The sequence below is a fragment of the Myotis lucifugus genome, unplaced genomic scaffold (genome assembly GCF_000147115.1).
Source record: "Myotis lucifugus unplaced genomic scaffold, Myoluc2.0 scaffold_872, whole genome shotgun sequence".
Classification (NCBI taxonomy): domain Eukaryota; kingdom Metazoa; phylum Chordata; class Mammalia; order Chiroptera; family Vespertilionidae; genus Myotis; species Myotis lucifugus.
Window position 1 is genome coordinate 182,001 of NW_005871920.1, and position 17,082 is coordinate 199,082.

The 17,082-nt window shown below is 40.3% G+C and overlaps 1 pseudogene; it reads right to left on the reverse strand.

Moving 5' to 3' along the window:
• Positions 1 to 9,666: 9,666 nt before the first annotated feature.
• On the reverse strand, positions 9,667 to 10,232 carry LOC102425949 (annotated as a pseudogene).
• Between the last annotated feature and the right edge of the window lie 6,850 nt (positions 10,233 to 17,082).

Below are 17,082 nucleotides of genomic sequence, written 5' to 3' on the forward strand. Positions count from 1 at the left end.
CCTCCGGGTTAGTAGCCGCCGGGTTAGTAGCCGATCTCTGGATGCCGGTAACAGCTCCCTAAGATGGCGCGGTCTCACCGCTGCGCTGGCGCCCAGGGGGAGGTTTCAGCCTCAATCTCTAACCATCCGCATTTTTTAGGAGTTCTCTGTCTTTCCTGGCTGCAGACTGTCTCTCAGCTGAACCTCCCCAGCTTGATCGGGCTGATTGTTACCCGTTTCAGCTGCTCGCCCCTATCACTAGGCTGCATAGTCAATGAACTAAAAACTGGACAAGGTGTTAAGAAGTTTGGGATTTATGCCTGGATTCACCAATACCTTGCTCTGACCTTTGACAAGTCAGTTTCTCTGTACGTTAATTTCTCCATCTTTTCGAGGATCTGATTTTTGCATGGTACCATCAGCTAAACCAAATAGGGAATCGTTTTCCTTTAGTAAGATGGAGAAATCTGCGGGCGCGGAGCCGCACGGGCCGCTCACTCCCTTCCCGCCGCCATGTTTCCCCTGCGCAGGGAGCGACGGAGGACGCGAGAGGGGCGGGTGGGGGCGGCTCCCGAGGGCGGCCGGCGGGCGAGCGGTTGGGGGCTCGATCCGGGCAGCGGTGCTGAGGGGGGGCGGGGCTGCCGCTGATTTTCTTAATAACATTTTTTTCCTAGCTTACTTTAGTGTAAGAATACAGTATCATTCAAAGTACATGATAAATGACTATGTTATTAACTAGAGGCCCATTGCAGGAAGATTCGTGCAAGAATAGGGCCGGAGCGAAGCAGTGGAGAAGAGAGCAAAGCTCGCCAAGGCAGGCTTCGCTCACTTCTCCGCCGCCTCGCTCCTTCCCGTCTCTGCTGCCTGGCTTCCTCCTGTCTCTGCTGCTGTCCCGCTCAGCCTCCCCAGGTCGTACACGGGAGGCTGGGATGGTGGCCGGGAGGGTGGTGGATGGCACTGTCCCGCCCTGCCTGCAGTATGCAAATTAACGGCCTTCTTTGTTGGGTTAATTTGCATACTCCTCTGATTGGCTAATGGGCATAGCGAAGGTACAGTCAATTAGCATCTTTGTCTTTCATTAGTGTAGATATGGCTTCCTGTTAACAGTAGGCTATTAGTAGTTAAGGTTTTTGGGGGTAAAAAGTTACATATCCCTTTAACGCTGCATTGTTTAAGGGTCAGTTGTACTTCCAAATTTACTTACTCTGACTTTTTGTCCTTTGCAATGCCAACTGAAGGTCGTTGTTGCCAAGTCAACACTGACAGAAGTCCTTAATTTGGGATGCAGTGAGGGGAGAGAGACTTTATTCAGTGCAAACAGCTCAGTTATGATACAGCTTGTCTTTGGAATAGCATGGCTGTGATACAGGTCAATTATGACACAGTATAGCTGTTAGACAGCACAGGCATGAGGTGGCCCAGGTGAGGCAGCCCTGGTGTTACAGCTCAGGTGGAGTGAGACAGCTTCATGCCAGTGTTGCAGCTCAGCTGATGTTGAAGCTCCAGCTAATGAAAAAAGTCTGTATGGAAACTGAAAGTGTGCTCTCCAGAGACTGGGGAGGCAAATGAGGACTCCAAATCCTTACAGTTTGATTGGTCCAAATAGCATCATCCTGATTGGTCTGTATAGAGTTGCTCTGATTGGATGGTGACAATGCAAATAAGGATATAGCTGTGTGCAGCTCTGATTGGACAGGGTAAGTATCAGTTCTATTGCTCAAATTTGGATCCTAGGAGCTTTGTTATAAGGGTTGACTCGGCAGAAGCACAGTGCTGGATGCTTGGCAGCCCAGTCCATGGCTTTTCATTGAAATGCAAAGTACCTGAGGGACCTCTATGAACAATGGCTGCTGGACTCGGATTATGAATTTCAGCCCAATTAACCAGAAAGAGTCCTTTTTTGGCAGGTATACTCTTCTTGGGTTCAACAGTAGTTAGCAAATACAACTATGAAGACCTAGATGTTGCCCTGGCTGGTGTGGCTCAGTTTGTTGGAATGTCATCCTGTGCACCAAAGAGTTGAAGGTTCAGTTCTCCATCAGGGTACATACTCAGGTTTCAGGTTTGAATCTCAGTGTGGGCGTGTGCAGCAATTGATCAATGTTTCTCTCTCTCTCCGCCCCCCCCCCCACACCCCTCTCCCTGTCTCTCTCTATACTAGTAAATAAATAAATAAATAAATAACCTAGATTTAGTACACGTAGGGACATATATGTAAGTTGGTGTATTATATCACTTTTACTTTAAGCTTTGTTTTGTTTTTATTCCCAGGTGTGTTTTTAAATCAACCTCTAATTTTATGATAAAGTCATTTGTTTTTGTAATTAGTCATCATGCAATGGTATTTGCCCTGTTTATGTCTCATTTTCTATAATTTAACTAGGAATTTCCAGCTAAATAAGCCTCAGTCAGCTTATTTCTTGGTTTAGGAAAATGCAGATTTCATCTAATTGGTGAATCAATCTCTGTCTATTACGTATCCTCATGAAGTGCAGAGTCTAGGGAATAATTTTACATCACCGACCTGCTAGTTTGGGTAAAACTGCTTCTGTGGGCACTTGGAAATAAAATGCAAATTTGCTTTGGTGATTGTAGCTTGACAGATGTGTTACTAAGTTCCAGCACACAACCAATTCTAAAGGTAAATTGTCAACTAGTTATAAGTTTTTTAAACAGTGCCCAGAAGAGAAATATGCAAGTCCACAAATGTCAGAATTTGGCAGATACTGCTTAATAAGATAGCATTTGGCTTTGAAAGACTTAGATAAAATAGTGACTTATAATATCTAATGGTGCTGGGGTTTTCCAATGGTTGCCAAACCTAAGTGTATTAATTACACAGTTATCTGTACTAATTTAATAAATGAAAATATTTGGAGGAAGTGAGATTTATGAGAAACAAAACTGATTTGGCTCCTCTAGAAGCTATGATGTGGGGCAATTTATTTAACTGTGTGTGTACATGCTGTGTCTTATTCCTCTCATTTATAAATTTCTGGCTACTTTTAATGGTGCATGGTGTGGAACAGAACTGTATAATGGAATTATCTATGATGATGGAGATGTTCTATATCTTTACTGTCCAATATGGTAGCCACTAGACTCATTTGACACCTGAACACTTGAAATATAGCTAATGCAAATGAGTAACAGAATTTTAAATTTTTAAATTAATTTAAATTTAAATAGCTATATGTGGCAAATGAGTACTGTTTTGCACAGTACAGTTCTAGACACTGACATACCAGCCATACTCTCTTTCTAGGCACAAGTGAGAACAACAGCTAGGTTAACATGCATTGTAGAGGAGTGACCACTAAATACTTCTATTGCAGATGTAGAACAGAATTCTCTTTTCTCTTACCCCAAGGTAAACAGTATCTAATCATTTATTTGATTAGTATCATGACTTTTATCAACTCTTTTCTTATTTTTATTTATGATAAGAATTGATAGTCCTTGACTTCTTTGTAGTTTTTCTTTACTTAGCACCCATTTATTGGGCATCTATTATGTGTTGTTAGTCATTATCTCAGCATTGGAAATGCAACAGTGAATAAGACTGACTGATCAGGTTCCTGCTCTCACTGAAGTTACACTAACACATAATTATAAAACAATTTATTTATTTATTTATTTATTTTTTTTCTGATCTTCATTATAAAACAATTTATTTTTAAATGTTTTTATTTATTTTATAGAGAGAGGGAGAGGAAGAGAGAAATAGAAACATCTCTCTGCCTGTCCCCCACTGGGGATCGAGTCCACAATGCAGGCATGTGCCCTGACCGGAAACTGAACTGTGACTTCCTGGTTTATAGATTGACGCTCAACTACTGAGCACCACTGGCCAGGTACAATAATTGAAGTTCCAATATAAGTAATCTATTTCAGGAAAGAATTATAGGAAAAGTTAAATTTATTTTTAAAATAAATTTGAAACATAAGCCATATAAAAGCTATGAAATATAATTCAAAATATTAATTTAAAGTTCAAAGGCTATATAATATGTTTGCATGTTTCTTCATGTAGTGTTACAATTAATAGCCAAACATACTGGAATTCTTATGGATGTATTTATTTCTCATTAATTAACAATGCATTAGTCCATTCATTGTATCATATGAACTCTCTCAATATTAATTAGATTATTTTAATATTTTTTGAATTAATAATAGCACAGTGAATGTCTAGGAAATGAATAACTTTCAATCACTAGATAGAAAGAGGCAACAATTCAATATTCCAGTTTCTTCCACAGTGATTGTTCATTTTGTGTGTCAGTATTTTCTAAAGACAGAGTTTAAAGGAGATGCATGCTAATCCTTGGGAAATACTGTTTAGTCAAGGGCTGCTTAGCCACAAAGAGCTATGTTCAGAGACCTGAGTTTAAGCAAGCCTGGGGTCATTGTGCTGCCAGAGGGTGGCTGGGGTAGTGGACTACTAAGAGATGACAATATGACTTCAAAGGGATGCTCGGACCAGAGCAGAGGAACCAGTGTCTAAGGTCAGGCCAAGAAGATGAATTAATTCCTCACAAGGTCCTAATCATAGGGAGATCAGCTATTTGAATGAAGAAGGGGAAATAAATACAGTAAGAATTTAAAAGTGGGCTTAGGGGAATATTCAAATGGCTGCTGTATCTTCTAAAGAAGTCTTAAAATCTGACAAAGAGTGATTTTCCCCCACATATGTTAGTATAGTATTAAACTCTCTATAAATTTGAATAAGTGAAATTAAGCTAGTCACTGAACCTTGTAGTTCTGATATGGAATGAAGAATTCTAATTCATTGCATTTGACTGAGCTCAATCTATTACCATTACAGGTACAACTTGGCAATAAATTTAAGTTTTAGCTTTTTCACCAGCTACGGAATCTTGGACAAAGAACTTTACTTCTCTTAACTGCATTTCCTCATATGCAAAATGGAGTAATGGTTAGGGGAGAAGTCTCAATTCAACATCTAGCATAAAGTATGTGCTTAAAAATTATAGCAATGATTATTATTTACATTTTGGAAAACCTTTGCATCTTCAGATTATAAAAACATTTGCATTTGGCAGATTATGTAGGAATAATGGAAGGAGTTGTTCTTTTAGTGAAAAAATTCCCATTACATATATAAAATACTCAGACACATTTCTCCAAGGTTAATCTGGGTGAGAATTCACAAAGCCCTTCCACACAAACATATCCAACAGGACTATAAAAATATGCAAAATTGAACTTAGAAAAATCATATCTATGCTCACACATGGTTGGCAGCAGAGATGACCAGCCCTCACTGCAGGCCTCACCTAACTGTCCTCTATCTATTTTATATTAAACTAGAGGCCTGGTGCACAAAAATTTGTGCACTCGGGGGGGGGGGGGTAGGGGAGTCCCTCAGCCTGGCCTGTGCCCTCTCGCAGTCTGGGACCCCTCAGGGGATGATCACCTGCTGGCTTAGGCCCGCTCCCCAGGGGATTGGGCCTAAGATGGCAATCAGACATCCCTCTGGCAGTCCGGCAGCCCTCAGGGGATGTCCACTTGCCAGCGGGGAGCAGGCCTAAACTGCAGTCAGACATCCTTAGCACTGCTGAGAAGGCAAGAGAGGCTCCCACCACCATTGCTGTACTGGCAGCCATCAGCCTGGCTTGTGGCTGAGCAGAGCTCCTCCCATGTGAGAGCACCCTGACCACCAGGGGGCAGCTCCTTCATTGAGCATCTGCCCCCTGGTTGTCAGTGTGGGTCATAGTGACCAGTCATTCCCAGTCTTTCTGCTGTTAGGGTCAGTTTGCATATTACCCTTTTACTATATAGGATAGAGGCCTAGTGCACGGGTGGGGGCCGGCTGGTTTTCCCTGAAGGGTGTCCCGGATCAGGGTGGGGGTCCCGCTTGGGTGCCTGGCCAGCCTGGGTGAGGAGATGATGGCTGCAGCTAGTCGCACCCCCTTCAGGGTGGGGTTCCCCACTGGGGTGCCTGGCCAGTCTGGGTGAGGGGCTGAGGGCTGTTTTCAGGCTGGTGGGTGACTGAAGTTCCCAACCTCTCCTTTTTTTCTTTTTCCTTTTTTCATTCTGGGATTTATTTACCTTCTATGGCTGCCACTAGAACCGAGAGCCGGCTTTATCTCTGAGGCTCAGCTCCAGCTCTAAGACCTCGGCTGCTGAAAGCAGGTTTCTGGGGTTTGTTTAGCTTCTATAATTGCAACATTGTTTCTTAGAGTGCAGCTCAGAGGCCGGTAGCGGCAGGCGGGGAACCTTGGCTTCCTCCGTCACTGGAGCAAGCAAGCCTCCTGTTCGCTTCAGCTGCCTGGCTGCCGGCCGCCATCTTGGTTGGCAGTTAATTTGCATATCTCCCTGATTAGCCAATGGGAAGCGTGTCAGAGGTATGGTTAATTACCATGTTTGTCTATTATTAGATAGGATAAATATAAATCTGTTCTGGTGTTGATGAATTACTGGTCAAATCTAATCTCCACCTATGTTTTTTAGGGAGGGAAGTCAAATATATTGTACAATCATTAAAATGTTAACTCAATTTAAATCTAGGATCTAAATTTTGATATTTTAATTTCTTTTGAATGTAAGTCACTTTTTGCAAGCGAGGCAACAGAATCAAACGAAGGCAGTCTTGTCCCCTAGGGATCCAGGCCAAGTCTTGCAATCTTTAGTAAAATGACATCATAATACAAGGTGCTTACAATAGGGTTATAAACTCTAAACAACAACCACTTAGTTACATTTTTCCTTAGTAAACAGCCAAAAGTCCAATCCTTAAAGGCATGATATACAGAAAATCTTGACCTATAAAGGACATAATGACTCAAATTATATGCTGGCCAACATATTTGTGAAACAAATCAGAACTGGCCAAAGATTAGTGAATAGAGAAAGTTTTTACATTTTGAAAGCTTGCTCTGAGGCAGGGGTCCTCAAACTACGGCCCGTGGGCCACATGCAAATACAAATATTGTATTTGCTCCCATTTTGTTTTTTTACTTCAAAATAAGATATGTGCAGTGTGCATAGGAATTTGTTCATAGGTTTTTTTAAAACTATAGTCCGGCCCTCCAATGGTCTGAGGAACAGTGAACTGGCCCCCTGTTTAAAAAGTTTGAGGACCCCTGCTCTGAGGTTTAAAAAATTCCTGGTTGCTGTTAATAAGAAAGCAAGTTAAAATATTATAGATGCACCACACCGATATTTGATTTTGCCGAGGTCTTCCACTAGAAATGAAGTTAAGAGATTAATATAGGGGATAAGATACTTGCATATTTTCAACATAAGTCACTTACTAATTAGAAAGCTGACATAGTGCATTCTTCCATTTGCCCCAGGAACAAACTGACAAAACCATTTAAATCTTTTTTTTTTTAATATATTTTATTGATTTTTTTACAGAGAGGAAGGGAGAGAGATAGAGAGTTAGAAACATCGATGAGAGAGAAACATCGACCAGCTGCCTCCTGCACATCTCTTACTGGGACCAGCTGCCTCCTGCACATCTCTGACCGGAATCGACCTGGGACCTTTTAGTCCGCAGGCCGACGCTCTATCCACTGAGCCAAACCGGTTTCGGCCTGACAAAACCATTTAAAAGAAAGAAATGCTCAGCTCTAAAAAGGGTGGTGGCAGCAACACTATCCACTACAGACTGACCTCCCATTTTCCCATACAATTAACATTGCTATTCTTCAATGATACAGGTTCATGTGGGAAAATTTGTCACAAGCTTTTGCCAGGGCCAGGAGATGGAAAATGGAGCATGTCCTAATTAACTGTTAGTAAGCTCAGTTAACATCTTTAGGTTGGGCACATAGAACCTGGCCATAGCTTTGTTAGACATCTTCAAACAACAGAATTCCTTAGTCCTTAGCCAGTTTCTGCTCAATGTCTTAAAGCTGGACTCAGTTTCATCTGACTCGTCTCAGGTCTGAGGTGGATGCTAGTCATCAAAGCCTGTAATGTCATTGTAGGAGTAACCCTGCACCTTTGTTTGCATGGTAGGCGATATGCAGCTAGTAAAATCCTGGCAGGAACACCAGGATGCCGGTGATCTGTAGGGGATGGCCTAGTCTGCCCAGCACTTTTTTTGCTGATATAGCCATGCAGGAGGGCACCCGTGATGATGAGAAAGGTGTCAATCAAAAACAGCTCTGCAGCAAGTGCTGTGATCTTATACGGGATCTCAGGAGGGCTTTTCTTAAACTGAAGGTCAATGTAGCCATCCTGTGTGCTGGAGAGTCTTGAGTACTTCATTTACCACTGGGGATTCAGTAGTTAGGTTGGCTATGACATGTCGATACAGCTACAGTGGGGGTGCGGCATCAGGCCACCAGCTCACACATGGTTGGCAGCAGAAATGACCAATCCTCACTGCAGGCCTCACTTAACTGTCCTCTGCCTATTTTGCTAAATCAAGTTTTATTGGAACACAGCAAAGCTTCTTTGTTTATGTATTGCCTACGATGTCTTTTGCACTGCAATAGCAGAGTTGAGTAGATGTATAGAGAATGTATAGCTCTCAAAACCTAAATTGATTACTATCTGGCTCTTTAGAGAAAAATGTGCTGACCACTGATACACTATACACATATATGTGTGTATTTATGTATATATTATATCTATAGGTATATAAATTATATAGATGTATAAATATGTATTTACATAAATATACATTATAAACATATTTTAGCAATCCACATAATACACAAACAGAAAATATAAGCATTACTATTTACTTATTATTTACAAAGTGCCAAGCATTTTGCATGTATAGGTGCACATAATTTTAATATTTATTTGGCAGTTAATATTCTTTTGTAGAGAGGAGGAAATTGAGGCTCAGAGAGATTAAGTGACATATTCAAGATTGCACAGTGAATAAGTAGCAGAGCGGTGCCATAAACTTATGCATATGACCTAAGGGCCCAGGCTGCTTAAACTAAATGATGGTGCAGCTTCATACAGCCTTTACTGCAAGAAGTCACATGTGGAAGGGGCCATGGGCATTTGCAGCTACTTAGCTATGAAGAAGGGCTCATGGAGGAGGAAGGGGTGGTTTGCTATTCAAGTCGTTAGGAAGGTGTGTGTGTGTGTTTGTGTGTGTGTGTGTGTGTGTGTGTGTGTGTGTGTAATGTACTATGATCACTCAGAATCCCCAGAAAGCCATCTTTTTTTTGCTCTAAAAGGAAAGAACAATTCAAGCTCCCCTGTGGTTGTCATAAGTTCACTCTGGCATATGTACCTGTCAGCATCTATGATCACATGGAAACTGTTAGTTTATCAATGTAACACTGAAAGTGGCAGGAAGCTAAAGACTTTTTATAGGAATTGCAGGAAATTCTGAGCAGTAATGCAATGTATTTATATTTGGAAAATAATCTTTAGAATCTGCCAGCATGTAACATTACCTATGTCACCTTTTTGGTAATTTTTACAACTAGATAAAGTTTACAAATTGAAGTTCCTCCTGAGTCTGTCCCAAGGATAAACTTTTGGTATTCCAAAGTTGTAGTTAGCCATGGACAGTCATGTATGGCTCTTTCAAAGTTCTATCACTACTTTCAACAGATAATAAGGAAAATTTCTTCTACAGCCATTGGGAGAAGAAAATATCAGTAGCCAGGTTAAGATTTCAAATCTGCATTGGGAAAGAAGTTGACCTCACTCGGGATGTGGAAGAGCCCAGACAAAGGCTAGTTAGGTAATAATTGACATCTCCCCGTCTCTGCTCTCAGACATTGAGTTGATTATGCTTTTTAAATACTTTATGAATTCCATCTGGATCTCTTCAGGGTCACCCTCAAGATTCCAGTGCACCAGCTTTAGCTTGTTCAAGGGTGGCGACAAAGACAGGTTTTCTTCATCCCTGCCAGAGCCTGGTTTGTGGTGTATAATTAACAGACATTGAGAACTGAGTTTATAAGAACTGCTGCTGAGCAAAGCAGGCATACCACATCTGGATTTCCTTCAGCTGACTTGGGATGTCAGCATTGAAGATGATCACCACTCTTGAGAGTCCTGCATCAGCGCTGACCAGCAAGACTCAAACTTTGGGTTGCCGCCACACTCCCATAGCTCAAATTCTCACCTTGTGCCTTTGCTGTTGCTGGTAACATGTGGGTTCTCAAGTTCCAGGATTCCCCCTTCTTGGGTTGGGTTATAGTCAGTGATGCCAGAATATTCTGTCAGGAAGTTGGCCAAAACAGTTTTCCACTCTGGCAGGGCCCCACACAAAGGACCCAGGACTTAAGCAACCCGTCCATGGACAGCAGGCTCACTGGAGCCCACTCCAGCTCCGGGTGCACGTACTTGTACACCTGGTGCCTTCCTTTGTGCACTCCCTTGCATCAACTCTGTAAATGTCCTGTAGGTGGTTTATTGCTCATTAATTACTAAGGCCAATAATTAAACATATATCTTATAGTACTTATTACAATTTAAAAGGGATGGTAACAGCTTTATTCCAAATGCAATTAGGAAACTGAGAGATTCAGGGGTCCTCAAACTTTTTAAACAGGGGGGCAGTTCACTGTCCCTCAGACCGTTGGAGGGCCGGACTATAGTTTAAAAAAAAAACTATGAACAAATTCCTATGCACACTGCACATATCTTATTTTGAAGTAAAAAAACAAAACGGGAACACATACAATATTTGTATTTGCATGTGGCCCGTGGGCTGTAGTTTGAGGACCCCTGGATTAGAGCTTAAAAACATCTTCTTTCATGGATTTGGGATTTAAGCTAATTCCTAGCATGTGGGTGCTTAAACAAATTCATGTTCTTGCATTTGGTAAAATTTTTTCCAATAAAGATGTATATTTAAAAATGTGTGATTTTTTAGTTGAATGTGCAAAAATAAGTATGTCATGCCTTGGATCAGCCTTTTTTAGGGTGTTGAATAGGACTTTGTATGTGTTTAGATTGTATTCAGCCAAAAGTAAAATTGTCTCGAAGCTCATGTTGAAACTCTTAAGTGCAATATTTATTGCTTTTCAAGGTTTTAAATTTATATGCAGATATACTGTTATGAAACCTTATTTGATATTCAAGTGTTCACTTTATATCTTCCACTCCCCCTGAGGACTGTTTTTACTATCAATACACACTTTTTATGTCGTTTTCGTTATTACTAGTAATGCTACTAGTGGCAATACACTTTAACAGCAGTAAATAATCATTGCTGGGGAAGTTGTTTATGGTCCTAGAAATATAATACTTAAAAATATTTTTGCAGGGTTTTATTCAGACTTCATTATGTAGCAAGCTTTAATTTAAAAAAGAATAAAGGAGCCCTAGCCTGTTTGGCTCAGTGGATAGAGCATCAGTCTGTGGACTGAAGGGTCTCAGGTTCAATTCTGATCAAGGGCATATGCGTGGGTGTGGGCCCAATTCCCAATGGGGGGCATGCAGGAGGCAGCCGATCAATGATTCTCTCTCATCATTGATGTTTCTATCTCCCTCTCCATCTCCCTTCTTTGAAATCAATAAAAATATGTTTTTGTTTTTTTAAAAAAAGATAAAGGAAAATCAAGTAGAGAAGGAACAAAAAGCAACTAAATGATGAGCTGTTGAACATTTGGGTGATATAAATTTATGTAAATCTCAAAAGTATGAGAAAAAACAACAATCTAGCTCTCCATGGTGAAATAAACAAGGTGGGAGCTGTCTCTTCCCAAACTGTATTTTAATGTGTTTCTATTTTTAATGTGTTTCTATTTTATTCTTTTTATATAATGGTGGATAGTAATTAATTTATTTGGCATTTATCATGCCAATGTTACTTCATGCATATCTAATATACCTTAATTAGAATTGGGAGGAATTTTCTGATATAATGGACTAACTCTAATGCAGTACATAATTCCCACTGCAGTTTACTAATTAATATATTCTTACTCTAGAATATAAAGAGTGATATTGGAATTTATACTAAATGAAATACCAGTAGTTTAAAAATTGGTTAATATTTATGTTGGTGCTTAATACCTCCTTTATAAGGACAAATTACCCAGCAACCAGTTTTCCTTCTGAACTATATTTCTATTTTGTATTTTGTTGATTGGAAATCTTACAAGTTGAACTGGATTTCTGTTAGTTGAACTAGCCTCAGCTCTGGAGAGTCAGGTTATGAGAATTGAATCCTAGCATGTGGGTGCTTAAACAAATTCATGTTCTTGCATTTGGTAAAAAAGAAACTAGAATCCCCATTTTTGTGTGATTGTGATATAAAGCTTGGTAAATTCAATATTTTTTACTGCCTTTGGTGTACATAATTACTCTATGTCAATGGTTCTCAACCTTGGCTGCACATTAGAATCATCTGGGAATCTTTTTAAAATCCTGATTTCTGGGCCTCATCCACTGGAAATTCTGTTTCTTTGTTACTAATGTTGTGGCCCCACCCCATAACAAAGAAACAGAATTTCCGGAGGATGAGGCCCAGAAATCAGGATTTTAAAAAGATTCCCAGGTGATTCTAATGTACAGCCAAGGTTGAGAACCACTGCTCTATGTGATTTCTATGAGTTAACTCCATTTTTAATGCTTGGGAAAAATTGTTTAAAACTCATGTTCCCATGGCCATGTTTCTAGACTGTATTATATTTCTACCTCTACTACTTCTAATAAAAATTTTTAGTCTTTCTTTTTATTATTTTTTAACAAAAAAGCATTCTGATCACTTAAATGGGTTTTAGATATGAGTGCAGAATCAGTTTAAAATCAAGAGTTATCCTCTGAACATTGTAGGCAATTGTCAGACAGTCAGATGGACCTATGTTTTATTTTATCCTCACCCAAGGATATTTTTGTTTATTTACTTATAGAGTGAGGGGCAGGGGATAGAGAAAGAGAACATGATGTGAGATAGAAACATCAGTCAGTTGCCTCCCATATGTGCCCTGACCCGGGGATTGAACCTGCAACCTAGGTATGTGCCCTGACTGGGAATCGAACCTGCAGCCTTTTGGTGTACAGAACAACACTCCAACCAACTGAGCCACCCAGCCAGGGCTGAACCTACACTTTAAATTTCAGCACCTATTACTCAGAAAAGACCTAAATTAAAAACAAAACAAAACCATGTCCTTTTTTTTACTGGGAAAATACTGCTTTTACTTTTTGCCATTCATTTAGAATTAGAGGTTCAATTCAAAGACAGAGACTAAATCACGTTGTCATTTCTAAAGGACTCGAGTAAACTGCTCCTGGCAGAAGTGTTCCTTTCTCTCCAACCCCAACATGGCAGACTTAACCACGCCCATCGCTGGTCTCCTGGAATGAGATGTCATGTCCTTAAAGTAATGAAATTCATAGTAGTTGTAGCTACCACTTATTGAGCTGTTATTAATGCCAGAAACTTTACTAAGTCTTTTCATATATGATCTCTCCCTCCAGTTCCTCATCCTCCTGATCCCACATAGAATAAATCTAAAAGATTTACTGACGGGTATTCTCTTTTGAAGCATCTTGACAACTACACAGTTTAATAATGTTGGAAATTGGGGCGGGGGTGGAACACAGTTGAACAATCAGCATGAAGCTGCCTGTCAGACTTACAATCAAAATGCAAATGTGAATATTTAAATACCTTTTGCTACAGCACAGCAAAAGGGAGAGAGTTCAATAAAGTACACTGCAGGAACCGGGGTGACAAATGCCTTTTCAATTTTCTGGAAGTTGCATAGAGTAAAGCATACTACAGTAAATTAGGCTTTCTACTGTAACAGGTTTGTTTTTTCATTTAGGAAAGGAAAAAGATCAAACTCCAAATCACTTCCCATTTCATCTGCTCTGACAGCTTTAACTGAAGCAAAGTAGTTTCCTGATTATTACCTTTAGTCATAATAATATTTCTCTCGCACTTCTCCGACACGTATGACACATCCTTTGCTGTTGTCAATGTATCATAGCGTTTCCCCTCTGTATTTACCTTGCTTTGTTCTAAACCAGCTGTATCAAGTAGATATAATTTTTGGATGTTACTTTTCTAGCATCACAACCTGCCATTTGAGTGGAAACGCCTGGATAAACAAAATTTAATTTTTTGAAGTGTTTATTCTTAGACTTTGTGGAAATTCAGATTTACATTTTCTTTCATTTTTTCACTGAGTTCTGTGCTGACAAGATAAGTGGTTCTTTCTGGGAACTGGAGTTTATCTAGACCACAGGAGCTCTGTGTTTCTAAAAACTGATATAAGAAAATCTACACAAACACACACAAAAGTAAAAAGATTTTTTCAAAAGCGATCTCTTCTGAATGGATTTGCTAAGGGATTGCTTCCAAAAGCCAGTTCTAACAGTACATACGCTTATTTTACACATTATTAACTATTTGTCAAAGAAAACAGGGCAGAGAAAATTAAGTAATTAGGAATCCATTGCCAATTATAGGGAGTAATTACACATGAGGACACAATTATTTGAAATTATAGTGGAAATCAACATGAAAACATGATTACCACGCCTAATGGCAGAGAAGTCAGCTGGAGAACATGACTTTTTTGATATTCATTGAATCACCTGCTATCCTGAGCTGGGCTCTGTTCAAAGGCCACAAAAGTTGTTATAGTTTAAAAAAATCTTTGATCTTAAGGGATTTAGTCTAGTGAGAAGGATCAAATTCACAAGCGCTGACTCTCACACAGGGGAGAGTGAACTGGTCTGGAAATGAGATTCTTGATTAATCAGAAAAATCTTCCAGAAAACAGCTTTTGATTTGTGGTGGGACGATTGAAGGGAAATATCAGCAACCCGACTGAGCTAGCTGACAGCTTAGGTGAGAAAAGCATGCAATTTGGCATCTTGAAGTTTGACTTCTCTCTTCACTAGCCATGTAACCTGGAAGATATTTAAGTTCTCTGAGTTTTACTTTCCATGTCTTAAAACAAGACTAATAATCTTTATCTACTTGCTAGCACTGTTGGGAAAATCAAGTGAGATATCATTTGAAAGTGTTTAACATAGTCCTCCACACAGATTCTCTGACTGAGAATTTGGCTGTATTCTCTAACTGCTCATGTATAGTGTCAAGCCCCTATCAGTGGTTCTCAACCTTCCTAATGCCGAGACCCTTTAATACAGTTCCTCATGTTGTGGTGACCCCCAACCATAAAATTATTTTCGTTGCTACTTCATAACTGTAATTTTGCTACTGTTATGACTCGTAATGTAAATATCTGATATGCAGGATGTATTTTCAGGGGTCGCGACCCACAGGTTGAGAACCGCTGCGTGGCCCAGATGCACGTCTGCCTCTGAGTTGCAGCACCTGGTCCAGGTTAGTGGGGAATCAGCCTGAAGTGGGACGGTAGGCAGGCCCTGGAGAGAGGCCAGGTGAAGAGCGTTTGAGAACACGATTGACACTAATAAAAGCAGCAGTGGGTTGGGGCTGCTCAGCTTAGAAGCACTATATCGGCAAGACTGGAAATATGTAAAACTTAAGCAACAAATGGAGGAAAAATGATAAAGCCAAGGTCAACATGAAAAAGGATCTGAACACAGAGGCAAAGAACTCCTTTGATGAATGGTAATTTTTTTAAAATTTAAATTCTTTATTGTTTAAAGTATTACACGAGTCTCCTTTTACCCCATTGACTTCTCCCTGGCCACTCCCACTCCCCAGCACATGCCCTCACCCCACTACTGTCTGTGTCCATGGGTTATGCTCATATGCATGCATACAAGTCCTTCGGTTGATCTGTTACCCTCCCCTCCCTTGCCTTCCCTCTGAGGTTGGAAGGTCTGTTCGCTGCTTCTATGTCCCTGGATCTAGGTAATTTTCTTGAGAACAGACATCAGTGTTCTGTGATTTAAGAATTGGTTTGTAATAACCTAACGAAGGCACAAATGAGGAAACCCCTGTGTCACAGGAGTGGGAAAACTCGGCGCTTCGAGAAATACCCCTGATCACTGATAATTAGAAGGTCCCAAAGTAAACTAATTTATGGGGTAATTTTTACACCTCTTGGCTTCTGTAAAAAACCAACAACAGGATTATATTGGGAGTTGTCCTGCTTCAGAAGGTCCTCGGTGAAAAGAGCCAACTAACAAGGGAAGATCTCATGTGCCCAGATGCTCTTCCCTTGGTTGCGACAAGACTTCTTTCTAAAATTTTTTAAAAATTTCTTTCTTTCTTTACTAAGTGCCCAGCAACTGTCAGATAGTGACAGCTTTTCATCCATGAATAATCTAATAGTTTATTAGAAGTGGTTACTTACATATGAGTGGACACTTGGCTTCCCTTATACAGTATTAACTTTTCTTGAGTATTGCCTTTAGACATGGACTTGATACTAGAGAAATGGATGGTAGCTTCAGGTCAAATTTGTATGCATCAAATCAGATTTATTTCTGAAAGGCCCCTGTTCCACAGAATCAGAAAATGGTAGGGCTGAAGGGCAGAGTGAAAGGTCACCTGCTCTATTCCCCTACCTCTGTGCAGTCCACGGAGTGACCCAACTGTAATACACATGTTAATTGCACTTATTCTGCTGAGCTTGGTAGCATGCCATTTTCTGCCTCTGTCCCTCAGCTGCAAATTCTATAGCCTGACATTTGTTTCACTGATAACACTGATAATTGCTGCCATAATGTCATCTTATAAGACATGATCTGATTTTGTGATTGAAATAGCAGATGCTACTATTATTTGATTTCTTTCTAAAAAAAAACTAAAACAAACAAAAAAACCCCCAACCCACTTGGCTTTTGTCTAATCCTTTCTGATTTGGTTTTTCTAAAATTCTGAGGTCGACTTGCTAGTCAAGGGTGAGTGTATCCTGTGAATGTATAAACAACTCTCAGAGACCGTAGGAAACAAGAACGCTGAACTTTTGGACCTCATAGCCTCCTTTTTGGATCCCTTTCAATAAAATGTGTTGTGTTTTGTTTTGTTTTTGTTAATCCTCACCTGAGGTTATTTTTTTCCATTGATTTTTAGAGAGAGTGGAAGGGAGGGGGAGAGACAGAAAGAGAGACACATTGATGTGAACGAGGGTTTCCCTGCAGGCCGGAGGGGGAGCGCCGGCGGTTGCTGCAGGGGACAGGGGTCCCCGAGGCCGTGGAAAAGGATTTGAACGACATCCGCAGCGAGTACCATTCCGTCGTGCTGCC